Source organism: Callorhinus ursinus, unplaced genomic scaffold (assembly GCF_003265705.2).
Source record: "Callorhinus ursinus isolate GAN/ISIS: 27379988/994484 unplaced genomic scaffold, GSC_fseal_2.0 scaffold17, whole genome shotgun sequence".
In the NCBI taxonomy this organism is placed as follows: domain Eukaryota; kingdom Metazoa; phylum Chordata; class Mammalia; order Carnivora; family Otariidae; genus Callorhinus; species Callorhinus ursinus.
The window spans coordinates 30,582,076-30,600,740 of record NW_027397079.1 but is presented as its reverse complement, the minus strand read 5'-3'; the positions used below and the strand labels follow the sequence as shown (position 1 = coordinate 30,600,740).

The following is an 18,665-nucleotide window of genomic DNA, read 5'->3' as shown; positions in this document are numbered from 1 at the left end:
AGAATGGAAACTCTGGATAATTTTTATTCTTCTGAGTAGTTTGTGCTACTTAGTGGCTTTCAGAGAAACAAATCAGTAACTATTATTTAGAGTTTCCCTCTAGCTTCCAGTGCTTTAGGAGCCTTTTCTCTATCAGCGATCCTGTAATTTCATCAATATGGTATCATTAGCACTCCAGAGTTAGCAATTAACCTTTATCCAACATGCTCAGTTATAGCTTTAGGAAAGAAACTGTCAGTCCCATGGAATATGCTCAGATTTCAGTGGTATAGCTAGTTCTATTTAAGACAGATGAAACAGCTGTTAAAGTTATAGTTAGAGCTAGAGTAAGTATTGATTTGCAAGAACCAATTTCCTGTTTTAAAGGCAATCTGAGGAACCAAGGGGATATCCATATCAGTCATTTTTAATCTTGGTAAGAAGTAAAGTAAGTGCTCCCTAATAGGGGCACCATCACATTCTGATTTCTTGCAAAGCTCATTAACGACAGCTCCACTTTAGAGACCAAAATATGTATTATTATTCTGCTAGTTACACTGAAGTTACTATATTTAGAGTGCTTTCACACAATTACATTGACCCCCTGATCTGTGCAGGTCTACTTACACGAAGATTTTTTTTAAATAAATATGGTTCAGTGCTGTAAATGTATTTTCTCTTTCTTATGATTTTCTTTTTTTTTTTTAAGACTTTTATTTATGTATTTAAGAGAGAGAGAGCATGAGAGATAGAGAGCATGAGGCAGTGGGGGAGAGGGAGAAGCAAACTCCCCGCTGAGCAGGAAGCCCAATCCAGGCTTGATCCCAGGACCGCAGATCATGACCTGAGCCAAAGGCAGATGCTTAACAAACTGAGGCACTCAGGCGCCCCTCTTATGATTCTCTTAATAACATTTTCTTTTCACTAGCTTACTTTATTGTAAGAATACAGTATGTAATACATATAACATATAAAATATATGTTAATTCACTGTTTATATTAATGAAAAGGCTTCCAGTCAACAGTAGGCTATTTGTAGTTAAATTTGGGGGGAGTCAAAAGTTACATGTGAATTTTCAACTGCACAGGGGTCAGTGCCCCAAACCCCCATATTGTTCAGGGGTCAACTGTACTTCCAATGATCCTCACAACACTGGGAAGTAGTGATAATTATATCTTTCTTCTGATTGATTGAGCAAAAACATATTCCTGGATCTTTGCCCCAGATCTACCAGTAAATTTCTGTATGACCTCTAAAGTTGCTTATCTGGTCTTCAGTGTCCTCAACTGTAAAATCAGGTGGAATAACAGGCAGTCGGTTCAATGGCTTGAAGCTCATTTCTAGATATGAGATCTATGATTCCAGGCATTTCCAAATTAACTTTGTATCTCAGCAAGAGTACTTTATGATTAATTATTGATGAAATTACAACATAATGTCCTAGCCATTGTCCTATAGTATATTTTGTGTGAGTGATAATGTTTTTAGTAATATGAGCACCCTGTGTAGCACTTATCTTGAATCTTTGCAAATAGTGTTTTGTTTGTTGACTTCTTTTCTTTAAAATAGTGTAGAAGATTTACAGGTCATACTTGCAATAATATTAACCCAGATCTAAAAAATTGCTTTTGACATGTATTATAAATAACTGGAATGATTTAATAGTCAAATGATTTAAATAGTCAAAATACAATAATTAAGAGGTGGACAGAGTAGCTATTCATCCATCTTGTTTACAGTAATGTGAATTGGCTGGCATATAAAATGTCATTACTGAAAGGGATGAAGATTCCAGAGACAGGTCTACAAATAATCTATGTGTCAGATGAAAAATTCCAAGTAGAGAAAGAGTCACTTTAATTTGTTATAAACTAAATTAAATACAGAAAGCAATATAAGCTTTTGTTAAGAAAATTAACTTTTTTTCCCAAATATATGGGGACAGTTGGTCTCAAAGATTAAAACTGAATACAATCCAGTAGAGAAACAAGTGACTTTTTTTTTCAATCCAGAAAAAAAACATTTGCAAAGAGAAAAAAGAGAAAACAACCTATGAAATAAATGTAATACCTGGAACAATGTTTCTTGGGTTGTCTAGCTCTTGGAAAAGCTCTTGAGAAGCTCTATAGACCTTGCTCCGCTTTATCACAGAACTGAAAGTTGAAAGCAAATTAAATTATCTTCAGTTGCATGATCTACTTCCAGCCATGAGGTCTGAAAAGGGTTTAGATGGAATGGGGGAGTTTACAATTCACTGATTGCTGTGATTTGGGACACTTTGTTTTAAATGAAGGGAAAAATTCTGGTGAGGACTTTCCTTGAGTCATTTATTAAAAATTCCGTATCACTGCTATTTCAGGTTTTAGTAATAATGCACACATATAGATTAACAATGTTATTTTTTTCCATACAACTGACATGCTAACTTTTTTCTTTTCTTTCACATCTAGTATTGATTTATACTACTATAGTCATCAAAGTTATTATTATTGGGGGGATTTAAAGTCCTTCTAAAAGCAAATGCAAGCAAGTTTCATAATTCTAATGATAAATATATCAAATTTAAGAAATGTAATAGTCCAGTATATACATACACATATATATACATGCAATTATTCTTTTATTAAAAATCTTTTCATGACCTCAATACACACCACAGTTAAGAGTGATAGAGACATTTTCCCAGCTGTGGTTGAATTGGAAGTAAAGAGCCTAGCACCCCTTCTTCCCTCATCCCTGGTGGAAGTCACTGAGACACCACTGCAATTTGAAAGCAATGGTGTAGTTCACATTCTTCCCATTTACACACGAGGAACCTGGGGCCCAAACATGTTGAAATACTTGGCTCCATCACAGTCACCCATTCTCCCACCTGAGACCCACCCCAAGCTCTGTGATAAGATGATGACAAACTCTTTCTCTGAATATCCAACATCCTGTTCTCTATTTACACTGAATGACTGATTTGGGTCTGTGACCTTGAACACATCAGTTGACCTCTTTGAATTGATGTATTCTTATCCTAAATCAGGAAAGATGCTAGGAACTATTAAAACAGGCAAAGGAAGAGCAAATCTTCTACAGGGTACTTTTATTTCTACAAAATGATTCCAGGGGAAATCCTCCAGAAATCACCAAAGCCTTCAGCTACAGAAAATCAAATGGAACAAAGACACTAACAGGAACTTCAAAGAAAGCAAACACTAAGAGAGACTCACTGTTCCTCTGGGCATCTGTAGTGGTGGATTCCTTAAATACAGAACAGAGCATTTGCAGTAATGTGTGTTTTACCACTTCAGTCCTTTTTAAAAATTTTCCATGGGAGTACCTTTAACAGGAGAGAAATGGGAATGTATTAGCCCTCCTACCCTCGAACACCAATCTAGTGTATAATTTGTTGTGGCTAGTGGCAAACACAAAAATTAATTGCAGCCTCATATTTTACATAAAAGGTATAATCTCTAGCATTTCACTTTTTAAATTTTGCCTTTCCTTTTGTACTTAAAGTTATGAATTAATTTTAATAGAAAATAATGTATATCCACTTAGCTATACTGCTAAGTATGACAGCAAGACTATGGGGAGGAGAAGAGGGAGGAATAAAGACACAGATCGTTCTAAAATATCTATGATTAAATATATACATGGAGACCAGAAGATGGTACAAACATTTTCTCTATGACTCACCTTTCTGTCCATACTAATTTCACCTAAGATGAGTGAAGATGAATCCCTCCTCTTGTTCTCCTTTGATCCAACAGATTACTATATGTTGATGGACATTAATAAATATTTTCTGAGGAATTTATTCCTCTATACCCAAACCTTTTAACATTTCCTATCTAACATATCCATATCTGTGCAACTAAATATCTAGAGAAATATAGGTTAGATGCACATTAACACATAAATTTGGCTTTGCAAAGCATTATGTGTTCTTTAAAAAGTTTTGTCCATTGTTTTCAATAAACAGAAAAATAAACACATATGTAAACACACACATAAAAGCATAAATAATAATTACATATTAAGAGCAAAACTTTTGCACAAAGAAATATATTTCTACCTGGCTGAATCAGAGAGTAAAAGAAAAAATAAGTGGGTGATGGGGTTGAAGTGTGCTGAGGGGACTCCTGCAGGTCCTTGAGATTAAGTCGTGCACAAACCTTCACAGATTTCTTCCAAACTCCTGTTCAGTGACATCATTTGGTAGTTTGAATCAACGTAGGTGGGAGTATTGATACAACGGGCATCAGCAAACATCATCAGGATTTGTTTCCCCAAGCTTGGAGAGCTAATCGGTAAATATGAACCAGCCCGTCACTGTTTAAGATCCTGAAGAACCCAAGGAGGACTTTTTCAAGACGTGATCAACTCTCAAGACTCCTTAATTTATATTATGTACGGATAGACTTTAGCACTTTTCTTGCCTTCCAGTTCTCTGGGTTGATACATTTAGATGTATTTGCAGCAAATTTACTAGCTAAAATACTGCCTTAAAAAATCCTATTGTGCTATATTAAATATCAGAATGCTCCAAGAAAACTATAGTCACATCACACAGGGTTAAGAGAAAATAAATGATAAATATTTGAAGAAAGATGAGAACTGGCTTGAAGTAACATCAGCAAGATGGCTAAGCGGGAAGCCCTGGACCCTCCTTCCTCCCATAAACACAACAATTCAGCGGGAACTCATGACAATTCCCTTAATGAGAAATCAGAAAATGTAAATTGTGACAATGATAACAAAGTGTTTGGGGGGGGCAGAGGGATGATAAATTGTAGAATCTTTGTATGTGATTGAACTGAAGCTGTTATTTGCTTAACATAAACCCCAGGGGAACCCCCCGCACACACACACACACACACACACACACACACACACACACACACAGACTACCTATATAGAAGCTACACAAAAGAAAAAGAAAAGAAAATCAAAGCATATCAATACAAAAAATTGACAAAGCACAGAAGATACCAAGAAAATGAGAGGCAGAAAAAAGAACAAGACTAACAGGAAACAGGGATGCCTGGGTGGCTCAGTCATTAAGCGTCTGCCTTTGGCTCAGGTCATGATCCCAGGGTCCTGGGATCAAGCCCTGAATCGGGTTCCCTGCTCAGCGGGGAGCCTGCTTCTCCCTCTCCCACTCCCCCTGCTTGTGTTCCCTCTCTCTGTGTCTCTCTCTGTCAAAAAAAAAAAAAAAAAAAAAGACTAACAGAAAACAATAAACAAATGGCAATTGTATATCCTTCCCTATCAGTAATTACTTTAAATGTAAATGGATTAAATACTCCATCAATAGATAAAGAATGTCTGAATGGATGAAAAAAAACAAGACCTAGTGGATTGAAACAAAGTAGAAGTTTGTTTCACTCTCTCATAAAAGAAGTTGGAAGGTAGGCAGTCCACGCCTTTCATGGCTGCTAGACTATCATCAAGGGCCAAATTACTTTTATTTTTTGTTTTACAGTCTTTTTATGTGCCTTAGGGTCTAACATGGTGCTTGAGCCTCAGTCATTATTTTAGCATTCCAGCAAGCAGAAAAAATATATTGAGGAAGCAAGGAAAAGAGAAGAATATAGCCCTCCCTTTAAAGACACTTAAACTTCTTTAGAAGTCCCACATGATAATTCTGCTTATGTTTCTTGCTAGAACTTAGTCACATTGTCACACTGGACACAGGAAGAATGGAACACATACTTTTTATTCTGGATAGCCATATAACCAGCTAAAAATCAGGGGGTCTATTACTGAGAAAAGAGTTAGGACTATATATTAAGGTAGGAAAGTAGTAATATTTTCCACAGCCGTTCATGCAAGTCCTATCCATAGCCTTTTAAAACTACAGGTAACTGGTGTTTCAATTACCAGTTGCTGTGTAACAACCACTCCAAAACTTAGTGGTTTGAAATAAGATTTTCTCATTTCTCACCATTCCATGCTTGGTTTTGTCCAGTTAGATGGTTTTTCTGACCTCCATGGTGTCTGCTGAGAGCACCCATGAGGCTGATTTCAGATGAGCTTGGCTGCCACTGGAATATCCAAGACAGCTTTGCACATGTCTTGGTAGGGAACACAGAGATGTCTAGAAGGCTGCAGTCTTTCCCTTTGCTCCATCAGGATAGCCAGGTTTCTCTACATGGTGACTCCCAGCTTTATGGGGGCAGGTTTAAGCCACCAGGCCTCCTAAAGCCGAGGCCTAGAATTCTCACAGTGGTACTTCTACTGCATTCTACTGGTCAAAACAAGTCACAAAGTTATCCCAGAGCAGGAGTAATAGACTCTACCTTGTATGGTAGGTGTGGCACATGCATAGGGTGAGAGGAGGAATTGCTGGCAGCCATCTTTGGAAGCGCCCTTCCACAACAGGTTAACACTTCAGTTAGGGATCCTCGGGAGGCTAGGGGTTGGCTGAAGTTGTATTTCAGATGGAAGGAAGAAGAGAGGAAATTCATGGGTGATTGTGTTTCATATACAAGAGTAAAAGTCACGAGCTTACACTGATATTTCAGACTCCCAGTTGACCAGATGTTGTGAAGGCAGCATGTAGGAACAGCCATACTTTCTGCAAAGAGCGGCCCCCAAGACAACAGAATTACTCTCACATGGCATTGTTGGCAGTGTAAATTGGTGTAACCTTTCTAGGTTTAAGCCTTAAAAATATGTGTCCCATTGATCAGTAATTCTGATTTTGAAGTATCCATCTTAAGCACGTATTTTAACAAGTGCAAACACATTCACACACAAAAATATTCAATGCAGTATTTTGTATACCAATGAAAAAGTGGGAATACTTATCAGAAAGATTTATCTAGAAGTGTATTTATAGACTACACTGCAGCTTTAAAGAATAATAATGTTTGAAAGGTCTTTGCCTTTCAAAGGTGAATATAAATTGTATATAATTTCCTTTTTGCAAAACATACATAAAAATGTCTGAAAGGCCATATAACAATATGTTAATAATTGTCATTTATGGTTACTAATATTGTGGTTTCTTTTTCTCAGTTGTAGTCTCTAAACTTTTTAATAAATAAGCATTATTAATGTATTAAAATCATATTAAATGCAATATTAAATATCAAGCAATTGCATAGTATCCATTTGGCTTGGCTTATGTTTTCCAAACATAACCATGCGAGTGAGTTTATAATATGAGTCCTCGCTGTTCTTCTCAAGGAGCAGAAAATTATATTCAGACATTTCCTTTCTGGATACAATTTTAATTTGTGAGCCCAGCCATCCATGTGGCTCATTGCATCCCTTCTTACTATAGGTTATTGTTCAGTTTTTCAACTATACTTTAGATAATTAAAGCAGAACTAGCATTGAGGTTATCACCTCTGATAGCAAATCAAAACAAAGTCCTGGGAACCTGGATATTTTCTAAACCTACATAGAAAGCCAGAGAATCAAAAGGCATGAGACCCAGGGTAAAAGATTTACTAAGGTAAAACTATATTTCAAAAATCCAAAATGCCACATTATTTCACTGGGTTTTAACTAACTCACTAAGTCAGTAAGGCCTTGAGAATGATCATGTGCCCAGTTTGGGCAGGACATTGAATGAAATGGTGACCTCAGTCAGTGATAGACATGGTCCCTGTCTTGAGGGAGAGAGAGAACACAGACCTGGATAAAAGCCGTCAGCAGCCCTTACAGAGCAGCCTACCCACAAAGATACACTAACACAGAGGTCCTGGGTAAACAAAGTTTGCAGAGATCTATTTTTTTTCTGAGAAAATGGACTTCTGCCTTTGTTTTTATTCTTACATTAATAGAAAACCACATGATTCAAGGCTTCAGTACTGATAGCCTGGATAAAGTTTCTCCAAACACAGGTCTACTCACTTCTGATCCATTTCTGCTCCACTGCCAACCATTCTTGATAAATCCTGCTCAAAGACCATCAGTGCTCAAGCATCACTTCCAGAATATGTATGTATGTATGCATGCATGTATGTATGTATCTACCTATCTACTATCTATCTATTTATCTATCTCCTGGATAGATAAATCTTACAGTGAGTGATCTAACCAAATCTCCTCTTCCAATGTTAAGCTAGTACCTTAAACCATTCAGTACAACCAATTGACTCCCTTCTCTCAAACACGATTTGGACATTTGGACCTCTGTGCCTTTTTTCATCAGCCACATTCTTTTAACAATAAAACGTGTTTCCCCCAAATCCAAATCCTACCTAAACTTCAAGACTCTTTCCGAATTCTATATCCTTCTAACATTCTCTCTAACCTCAGCAAATGCAACTATCATCATTGACACACTTTTGTCTTCTTAACTCAGGGCTAGCTATATATCTGATACCATTTATGTATTATTTTGGATTGAAACCTTCAATATTCTACTTTGATTATTAATTTTCTTTTCAGCTTTATTATAAGATCATTTTATATGAAAATTTATATAAATAACATACAAATATATTTTCATCAAAATGCAAAATAATAAAAACTAACATTGTTGAGTACTTATTATGCATCAGGTATTTAAAAAAGAGCTTGGGGCGCCTGGGTGACTCAGTCAGTTAGGCACCCAAGTCTTGATTTTGGCTTGGATGGTGATCTCAGGTTGTGGAATCAGCTCCGAGTGGGGCTCTGCCCTCAGAAGGGAGTCTGCCCTCTCCCTCTGCCCCTAGCCCCCCATGCTTGCATGCACCCATGCACTCTCTTTCTCTAAAACACATAGATGGATCTTTAAAAAAATAAAAATAAAAAATAAAAAAGAGCCTTACATGTACTTATTTAATTCTTATAACAATTCTATGAGGTAGCTAATATTATTATTTGCATTTTGCTTAAGGAAACCAGAGTACAAAGAGATTAAGGAACTTGCTCAAACAGTCTCCAGACCTGGAACTCTTAACCTCTATATTATACTATTTCTCATTAATATAGAATAATATGAAATAAAAATATTACAGTCTATGTGAATGGTACAACTATATGATACAGCCTTGACTCTTGGTTCATTTATCTTTCCAGAACTTTATCTACTTATTTGCATGTTCATTCACATGCATAAGTACTAAGTTTGAGTCTCATTCCATGAAGTATACAACATTATTTTTCTATAACTGAAATTAACTGGTCTTAATTTTTATGATGACAGAAACATCTTTAATTCCACATCTCCTTGACACCTTTTCTTGGGTTGTATCTAGGTTCCACAGAGGATCCTAGGTACTACATCATTGGGATCCATCAGGACCGTCATCGTAAGATATCTATAACATGTTATAGCATGTTATTAAAAATTTGGAAGATGGTGTCAAACTACCCTCAGAAACCCTTTGCCAATGTATATTACTTCCAACTGAGTATTTTAGATTACGTTTCTTTGCACATTCACCAACAATAAAATGGTATCAATTTGTTCATCTTTGCCAGTCTGCTGGGTGAAATATAATAATATAATTTCTGTTTATACTCCTTTATTTTCTATAACATATTTTATGTTCCTTAGGAGAAACCTAACTTAACTTGCAAACCAATGTTATATCAATATCTTTTGGTTTAAGACAATCTAATTTCAGGTACCAGTTATCTGGGAAATTCAAATTTTAACTCTCTATCAGGGCTATTTTTCCTCTTTCCCCTTCTCCGACACAAGATAGTGTCTGGTAAATAAAAGCTACAGAGACAGGCTTACCCGACCTCACAGTAGTGGACCCTTGCATTATCTTCTAAATTCTCACTGGTCTCTGCTTAGGACTGACTGCTCTGACTAGGACTGAGGATGAAGTCAGCAACCCGTGAATGCATAAAGTCTGTTTTCTTGATTTTTTCATGGCCTATACTTCTGCCCAGAGGATTCAGCCCCACCTCACCTCTATCTGGAACTTGTCAATATTCCCAAGGTCTTCTGACATTCCCAAGAGATCCTTACTCTGGGTTGTTGCCCTGCAACCCAGGACTGCAGTGATACTCCTTTCTGGCCACAACTCCAAGCTATACCATCAAGACCCCCAACCTGAGGGGCACCTGGGTAGCTCAGTCAATTAAGCATCTGCCTTGGGCTCAGGTCATGATCCCAGAGTCCCGGGATCGAGCTCTGCATTGGGATCCCTGCTCAGCGGGGAGTCTGCTTCTCCCTCTGCCCCTCACCCAGTTTGTGCTTGCTCTCTCTCTCTCTTTCAAATAAATAAATAAAGCCTAAAAAAAAAAAAGATCCCCAACCTGCCTCATCAACAACCTTTCACACTATGTCAGCAAATCTGTAAGTCTTCCTGGTCTCATGGGATCAGAGGGTTAATAGTGTTATAACTCTGCTGCTCTGTGTGTGTGTGTGTCTCTCTCTCTCTGTAACTGTTTGAACTCCGATGTAACAAGCAATATTGCCATATTACAGGTTTGACACCTTGTAAGAAAATATTCTCATTACACTTGACCCACCCTTATCACCACCATAAGTAGATTGGCAAATTGAGTATGGAACACAAAAGCTCTTCTGCTTTTGTTTTACTTTTCAGCTAAACTAACATTATAACTTCTGGGATTTGAGTAGGTTAAGGAGAACATAACATACTTCTCTGGGATGCCTCCTTCTCTCTGATCTACCTTCCTTACCACATGGGAATGGCAAAAATGGGCATTCCACTCCATTTCTCTTCTAGTCTATTTTCTCTACATGGTAACTCACTTCCTTTCTACATTGACATTTGCCTGACTACTCCTCTTTCTGGGATCATGAGGTGCCAGGAGAGAGATGAAGAGATCTAAAAATGTTATTTCTCTTATAGTGAGACAAAAATTTTTCATGGATTTATTGGTTGACATCCTTCTAGGAATTACCTGCTCACAGTCCTTTCCTATGCTTGTGGGGTTATTTATTTTTTCTTCTTAATTGTAATTATTTTACATAGATTTGTTTTCACTTATTCACTTAACAAAAACTTATTGAGCCCATTATTTTGCGAATATGTGCTTGGTTAGAAAAACAGAGTTCATGTTCTCATGAAACTTATATTCTCCTAGAGGAGGAGAAATTAACTGAAAAATTAATGGAATAATCATACAATTAATGTATTATTCCAAAGTAAGATACATGTTCTGAATAATGATAATAATAATTAAGAGGGAGTAATGAAGAAATATAATGAAGACAGGAATATAAAGGGTGGCTTCTCTGAAGAAATTATATTTCAACTGAATTGTTACAAATACTTTTCTCAGTCTCTTTCTTGTCAAATTTGCATTGTATTCCATTTCAAAATAATCAGATGACTTCCCTATATTCACATTGCAAATCCAAAATTTAAAAAATATAGTCATGTCGATAGATGCTAAAAAAGCACTTGATAAAATCAACTCCCATTCATGTGAGACTTACAGATTTCTTATTTGGTTTATTCTAAGTATTTTCAGTTTGTTCATTTGTTTTTTTGTTGTTGTTGTTTTGGTGTTTTTGGTTTTTTTTTTTTGCTTTTTGTGTGTTTTTAGTGTTTTTATTTTCCTGTTATATATGGGATTGGTTTTGTTTCCTATTACATTTTCTAATTGTATAAGAAGGTTATTGCTTTATGTTTATCTTCTATTTGGCACTGCTTCATAACTATTTTATAAACTCTGATTTTTTTTTTGTTAATTCTTTTGGATTTTCATGGCAAACAACCAATCTATTATATCTTTATCTTGTCTTATTGCATTGCTTAGGCTTCAAGTACATTGATGAATTAATAGTGATAATAGTAGAAATACTAGCCTATCACTGCATGTATTTGGGAAGAATTATGTTTCACCATTATATATGATGATTGTGGTAGAATTCATATATATAATCCTTATCAAACTATAGAAGAATTCTCTTTCCAACTATGAAGACATATTATTATTGAGAATGGGAGTTGAATTTGATCAAGTTCTTTTTAAGCATCTGTTGAGATAACCATATATTTTTCCTTTTGTATCTGTTAAAGTAGTGAATCACATTATTAGATAAGCATGTGTTTAACCTGCATTTCTGAGAAAAGGTCTCCTTTGTCATAAAACGTCACTCTTTTGATATACTGCTGGCTTATTGAAAGGGTTATTGAGAAACCTATGATTAAGTTTGAGCTGTTTATAGGTATCTGACTCTGATCAAGTCACTTACTTTTCATTAACTTTAATTCCCTCAAGTGTAATATGAGTACGTTCCACTGTATTCACAAAGTAGCTGTTAGGATTAGATGAAATTATAAATTTTTTATATAAGAGTTATATAAAATAAATTTAATTTTATATAATTAAATTAATTTATATAAATAATTATATAAAATGTATATATAAAATTTATTACTTATGGTACTCAAGACAACCGAGAGATCATTCTTGTATCTTCCAGATGGGAAGCATGAGCTACCAAGGATACTGTTACTGAGGATGAACTGAGGGCATTGAATTACCACTCTGGCATCTCTCCTTTTTCCCAGTGGAATTGGCTCCATCCATTGAACAGATAAGGAGCCCGAGGACACAAGATGGTAAGTTAATTTTCCCCAAGATTTCACCAGGGTTGGAAATGCTATCATGGTTCTCTCTGAGGATTCAGAGACACTAACTGATAGTTCTTGGCTAGTAGTTTGAACCACTTTTTCAAGAATAAAGATTGTATTTTGAAGGATAGAAAGAAAATGGCCCATGGGACGATATTTTGAAGACTGTCCACTAGATGGCATTAAGAGCCTATCATAATTGTTTTAACTAGGCATTTATTCACCAGTTAAATACTAATTAGTTAAAGAAAGATATTAGAAAATGGAAGTTAGTGATAGTAGCCCTATCTTTGAGAAAGCTATTTGTTCCTTTTGTTTGAATATAAACTAAAGGTAGCAGCAACATAAAGCTATCTAGGGACAATGTTTAGCTCTCACTTGAAAGCAGTCATCTCCATAAAGAAAACAATTAAGCTATAGCAAATGGACAGTATACACTATCAGAACAACAAAAAAGCAGTGACAAATTTTATCAAAAAAACTAAACATTTTTGTTCTCAATTGAATTGCCCGAACTCTTACTGAGATAAGTGGATTCCAAAAGAGCTTAGATAAGTATATCAATGACAGGATTAAACATGGCTTTGAAAGGAAGCTGTGTAGTTTGACAATGCGAAATAATTCTAGGTTTAACTCAGAGGAGGATACTTATTCTGTCATCAGTTTGGGCTTGCTTTTGGCAACAGAACACTTGGATGGAATTTAGATAGCAATAATAACAAATATTATGATTATTAATTCTTATGTTCATTCTTGTTAATTCTTGTGACAGAAAGTAACTGAACACGAAGCCAAGACTTTTAGCCCGGGCCTCTGAGAGTAGCATTTACCCACTCCAAACAAACACTGGCTTTTCTGTTTTATTCTGCTGTTTTCTCTATATTTTCATTTATTCTCTTCACACATTCCCACCTCCCCCAGTATATACTTTTATTCACTCTGTAGTATATTAAAGAGCAAAACAGTTTTATCTCTCTACTCTCTTGAGAAAAAAAGAACATTCTCAAGTTGGCAGCTCAGACTGTTCAGAGTAAAATAGAGTGGTATATGGGTGCCATTTGGAATCGTGGGTGGGACTATTCTCCGACAGACACACCTCTGCCATCCGCTGTAAGCACAGCTGCTGTTTTGTCCTCAGCCACACTTTAACTATTCTTATTATCACATGTTTGAGACCATTGCCTAGTAAGTATGAAAGGGATAGTTTTACAACTATGAAACAGTAGACCTTTCATCAGCTGTTATCTAATGGCTTTTATATAGGGACATGCCTGATAGGAAAGAACCAATTTCCAATGGCCAAGGAAGTGGCCTCCTTCCTCCCAAGGAGTCTTGAGAAAGAAGAAATTCTTCAAAGACATATTGTATAGTAATCCCATTATCTAGAGACCGGATCTAATAGAACAGTTCACAGATGTCAGGGATCCTATGAAATTTGGTTCCTTATTCAGTTTTCCTGTTTAAAGATTTTAGCTTCAGACTATCTCACAGTTTGGGGGAATTCTGTCCTCTCAGTTAATCAGTAAATGGTCAACATTTTAAGACATGCCACCCTTCTGAAATCAAAGTTCAAGTAGAACATTCTCAGTCAGGTTGCCTAGTTTTCCAGGGGTGAATAGTGCTAAGGGGCTGGGTTCAGGGACATAGCAGAGAAGGAGTCAGCCCTCACACAGGTCACGTGGGTAACAATAGCTCCATTTTAGGACGGCAGAGCTCTCTAGGTCCCTGTGTCAGAATTCCTAACCAATGGGTGAGAGAGAAGCTTGAACTTCCCCTTTTAATTTAGTGGGAGAAAAATGTTTGGAATGCCATTTGCGTAAGTATGACCTCAACTTAGTACAACATGCCCAGGCAGGTGAGACAGGATCCACCATTCCTATATGTAGAAGTCTCAAGGGTGTATTTTTCACATTTCAATTATAGAAATTCTTATCATGGGATAATATTCTCATCTACACAAGGTGAGACTCTAAGGTAATGTGATTCATAAAAAAAAATCAATAAGCACGACAGAATGTATGCAATTAAATACATGTTGACTCTTCTCAGGAGTAACAAATCTTGTCTTTGGAGAATAGATTTGAATTTTGGAAATAGCCAAAATGTAGGTAGCTTGGAGGTGGTGCAGAGAAGAATCACTTAAAAAGCTGAATAATTGGAAAGGTTGAAGTTGCAGTGCTCAATCTTTTTTAAATTTTTAATTATTTATTTCAAATAGGAGCTTCTTTCAGTTTTCACAGATTTTCTGGCTGTGGTAGGGTAGCCTGAAATTGGAAGTTGGTATTTGTGATACAATAATGTGCACTTCTCTCCTATTTGGGCATTCCATGAAAACAAATGCAGCCACTTGCATAGTTAACTTGATAGACTTTGAAGACTCAGTACATCTTAAGTAGATGTAGTGACTGAGGATGCCTAGACCTAAAGAACTGAGATTGTGAGTTGCATTCCCTTATCAGGAATTCCAAAGATCATCTGAATTTATTCTAATTATTCTGAAATCTCATGTTTTTTTTTTTTTTAAATAAAGTCTAATACTATCGGAATGTGTTAGGGGATTATTTTTTATTAAAATGAAATTTGTCTTACTATTTGCATTTAAGATAATTGGATTTGACTTATAGGAAACATGAGAAAAGAAGATTGATAAGCATTGTATGCTAGATTAAGATCTTCTACAGAGAATTGACTTAATCCAGCCTCTATCTTTTCTAGTGATGAAATCACATGATTTGGACTAAAAGTACAAAGTGAAAGAATTAGATTAGCTAAAAAGGACAAAAGTTTCTAGACAAAAGCCTGAGCCTTCAGGCTTTGTCTGATGATCTAGGAATTGGAAATGTGATATATAGCAGTTTATTCAAAGAATTTTAATTCTGTGCTGCCCATTTTCAGGAGGAATAATGACTTTTCCACTGGCAAGTCACCATGATCATCTTTAAATAAATTTCAAACAAAGCTCATTGTTTACAGGTGTTAGGGTCTTAGCAGTCTTGAGCAAAATATTAGCAAAGGATACCTACGGAAAAATAAAGGGAAGACTTCCTCACTGCAAAATACAGCAAGTCATGATGTAGCTTTGAGCAACATACCACCTATATGATCTCTATGCAATAAGCTGTATATATATATATATATATATAAGTATATGTGTGGCATATATGTACATATGATGCACACTTGAATATCACCCATATGAAAGAATATTTGGAAAATTTTATTTTTAAGACAGTGTTTCTATGGATTTGAACAAGATTTGCTTTCTCCACAATTCTTTGTCTTCCTTTTATTTTTTTCAAGATTTTATTTATTTATTTGACACAGAGAGAGAGAGAGAGAGAGCACAGGAGCAGGGGCAGAAGGAAAGAGAGAAGCAGGCTCCCCTCTGAGCAGGGATCCCAATGCGGGATTAGATCCCAGGACCCTGGGGTCGTGACCTGAGCCAAAGGCAGATGCTTAACCAGCTGAGCCACCCAGGTGCCCCAATTCTTTGTATTCTTATTCAAAATGCTCTTCTGTGTAAGAAAGTGATTAAAATGATTATTTTCCTCATCAAAGAAATATTAGTCCTTTTATATTATGAGCTTCCCTCCCTCTACCAAGCCAAACAGTACTTCCCATTTCATCCTAGAACAGACTTCAGGAGCAGGAGTGAAAGGGCAACTGGAAAAAGGTATACTAGAAAAAATCCTGAAAAGTGGGTTCCAGTTCTACCTTTGTGGACAGCTTTGTGTCTTTGAGAAAACCCCAAGACCTCTTCAGCCTTCAGTTTTCTGGTGTGTAGATTGTGGAGTTGAACCAGAGAGTTTCTAAGGCAGTGGATTTCTACCCAGATGACTCATTAGAATCACTTAAAGACTTTGAAGGAGATGAGTTTTATCCCCAGAGCTTGCTACAGGACATGGTACATGTTGCCAGATTTAGCAAATAAAAACACAGGACATTCAATTAAAATTGGATTTCAGATAAATGATGAATAAATTTTTAGTATTTCTATTTATCTGTCAACCATACACACAAAAGGACCTCAAAGTTTGTGGAATGAATGTACACCATCAAGGCTCTATTAGTGGGAATTTGGGATAAAGAATGTAAGATAGGGTTATGTGTTTCAACAGTTTTTCAGTCATACCACATGGAGAGTCTCTACTCTTTTTAAATTTTTATTTGTTTTTGTTTTTAAAAATTTTTTTAAATTTATTTCTTTTTAAAAAGTTTTATCAACCTTGATTGGAATACTTTTTCATCCTCTGGCAAAAACTATTATATCAATTAAAGTAGTACAAATGATAAAGAAATTTATGGATTTACTTAACAAGAGGTCCAGAACTAAAATGAAGTCATCAAGGACCCGGTGTTCTCATCATCTCTCTCCTGGGACATCATCCTGGGTGTGTTGGCCTTCACTTTCAGGTTTGTTTCTGCGATTATAAAATGGCTGGTGCATCTCCATATATCATGTCTTCACACAATTACCTTCAGAGGAAAGAAGAAAAAGTAGTCTTGTATTGTACATGTCGTTTTAACTAGAGGAAAATTCTTTCCCTAGGGATTTCTACCCCCAGAATACTTCTTCAAAATCACTGGCCAGAGTTGGGTCACATGCCCATGCACTAGCCGAAAGGGAAGCTGGAAAGCAAATATCAGGCCTTTTCACTCTTCCTGGTGGGAGGCAGTTCCTATAAGTAATGAAGGAAGTGGTTAGAAATAAATGTGGAGGCAACCAAATGTCATCCCTAGTGTCATCACATCTAGGGTATTCTTTTCCTTTGAATGTCATCAACATATGGATGGATTCTTGGCTGGTGGACTGGTGTGGAAGAATGGAGAATACTTCACAACATTAGGAAGCAGTTTTTTTAAATGCCCTTATACATTCAGTCTTGACCAAAAACAAAGACATCCACATTGGTCCCAACATAGCCCTTTAAACATGTTATCATTTAGCCAGAGTGATTAGAGTTTTAAAAGTACACAATTACATCCCTTTCTGCCCAGAAAAAAAAAAAAAAGAAAGAAAAGAAAAAGTCTGAAGAATCCTTTTTCTTTTTTTCATTATACACCTGTTTTCACATTGAGTACATGGCACAAAATTCCAATGAGTATATACCCAAAAATCTTAGAAGAGCTGGCAGAAATGAGGATTTCATAGGGTTTTTTTTTTTCCCTTGTTGGAATCCATCGAGATGTACTTTCATTTTTAAGTACACAATTAGAAGGAGGGTAATACAATAATAATTTTCTTTTGATGCCCATGACTGCTCAAGATCCTTATAGGGCTCTACGCACTTGTTTTAACCTCCGATCACTGATCACATGAAGGAGAGCAATGTTTTTCAGTGCTGAGAATACTTAACTAGCCTCAAGACCTACAAAAGAGCTTTGGCCCTGGTTTTTACACAATGTGATATGCTTTTCACCATGTAATGGGGTGTGTAACTGGGGTAAATTCTTTCACAGTGCTCCTAAAGCACACATATTAAAGTGTATTTTCCCAAAGCTTATATAGAATTCCAAGAGGCATACAAATATGTTTAAAATGCTACATATGGAGAAGAGAGAAAAGAAAGAAAACTATCAATTAAAGAACAGCTTTTCTATTCCAGACACAATGCTAAATGTCTGACATCTTTGAATTTAATCCTGAAAACAACTTTTTGAGTTATTTTACAGGCTATTGATTCATCCAAGGTCATATAATCTAATGAACATCAGAGACAGAATGAGAACTATTGCCAAAGACTACTCCTGCAAAGGAAGATATGTGGAGTTTTGATGAATACACACTTTGATAAGGTAGTATTTTCTTAGTCTGTATCTTTGCCTGTCTATTAAAATAGAATTTCTACTTAGCGTTGAATTTCAGAGCAGGCTTTAAACCCACAACAGCACTCATGATCATTAGCAGGATATCCAATCAGACAAATTTTCTTGAGAAAGATCTGCACATTTTCTCCTGCCCGCTACCAAGGATAGGCACATTCTCTGGAATTCACACCATTACACATTCCAAGCATAGCAAATAAATCATTAATTATTCACAGGAAGAGTGTTCAAAGTTCTCTTCCTTCTTTGAGTGATATGACAGAACAGTGAAAAACAAAAAAATCCTGGGTACTAAGCAGTACCTGATCTGATATCCCACTTGTCATGGGCTTTCTAACCATATTGCTTCATCATTTCCT

General features: G+C 36.1%; 1 long non-coding RNA gene across 1 annotated transcript in view; it reads right to left on the bottom strand.

Annotated features, from left to right (window-relative positions):
• Nucleotides 1-2,049: 2,049 nt before the first annotated feature.
• Nucleotides 2,050-18,665, bottom strand: part of LOC112834678 (uncharacterized) — a 161,636-nt gene continuing 145,020 nt past the window's right edge. The window contains exons 3-6 of the long non-coding RNA XR_012381161.1: nucleotides 16,792-16,956; nucleotides 6,274-6,397; nucleotides 3,199-3,308; nucleotides 2,050-2,133 (exon numbers count right to left, since the gene is read on the bottom strand). This is a non-coding gene — a long non-coding RNA (uncharacterized lncRNA). The remainder of the gene's footprint in view (nucleotides 2,134-3,198; nucleotides 3,309-6,273; nucleotides 6,398-16,791; nucleotides 16,957-18,665) is intronic.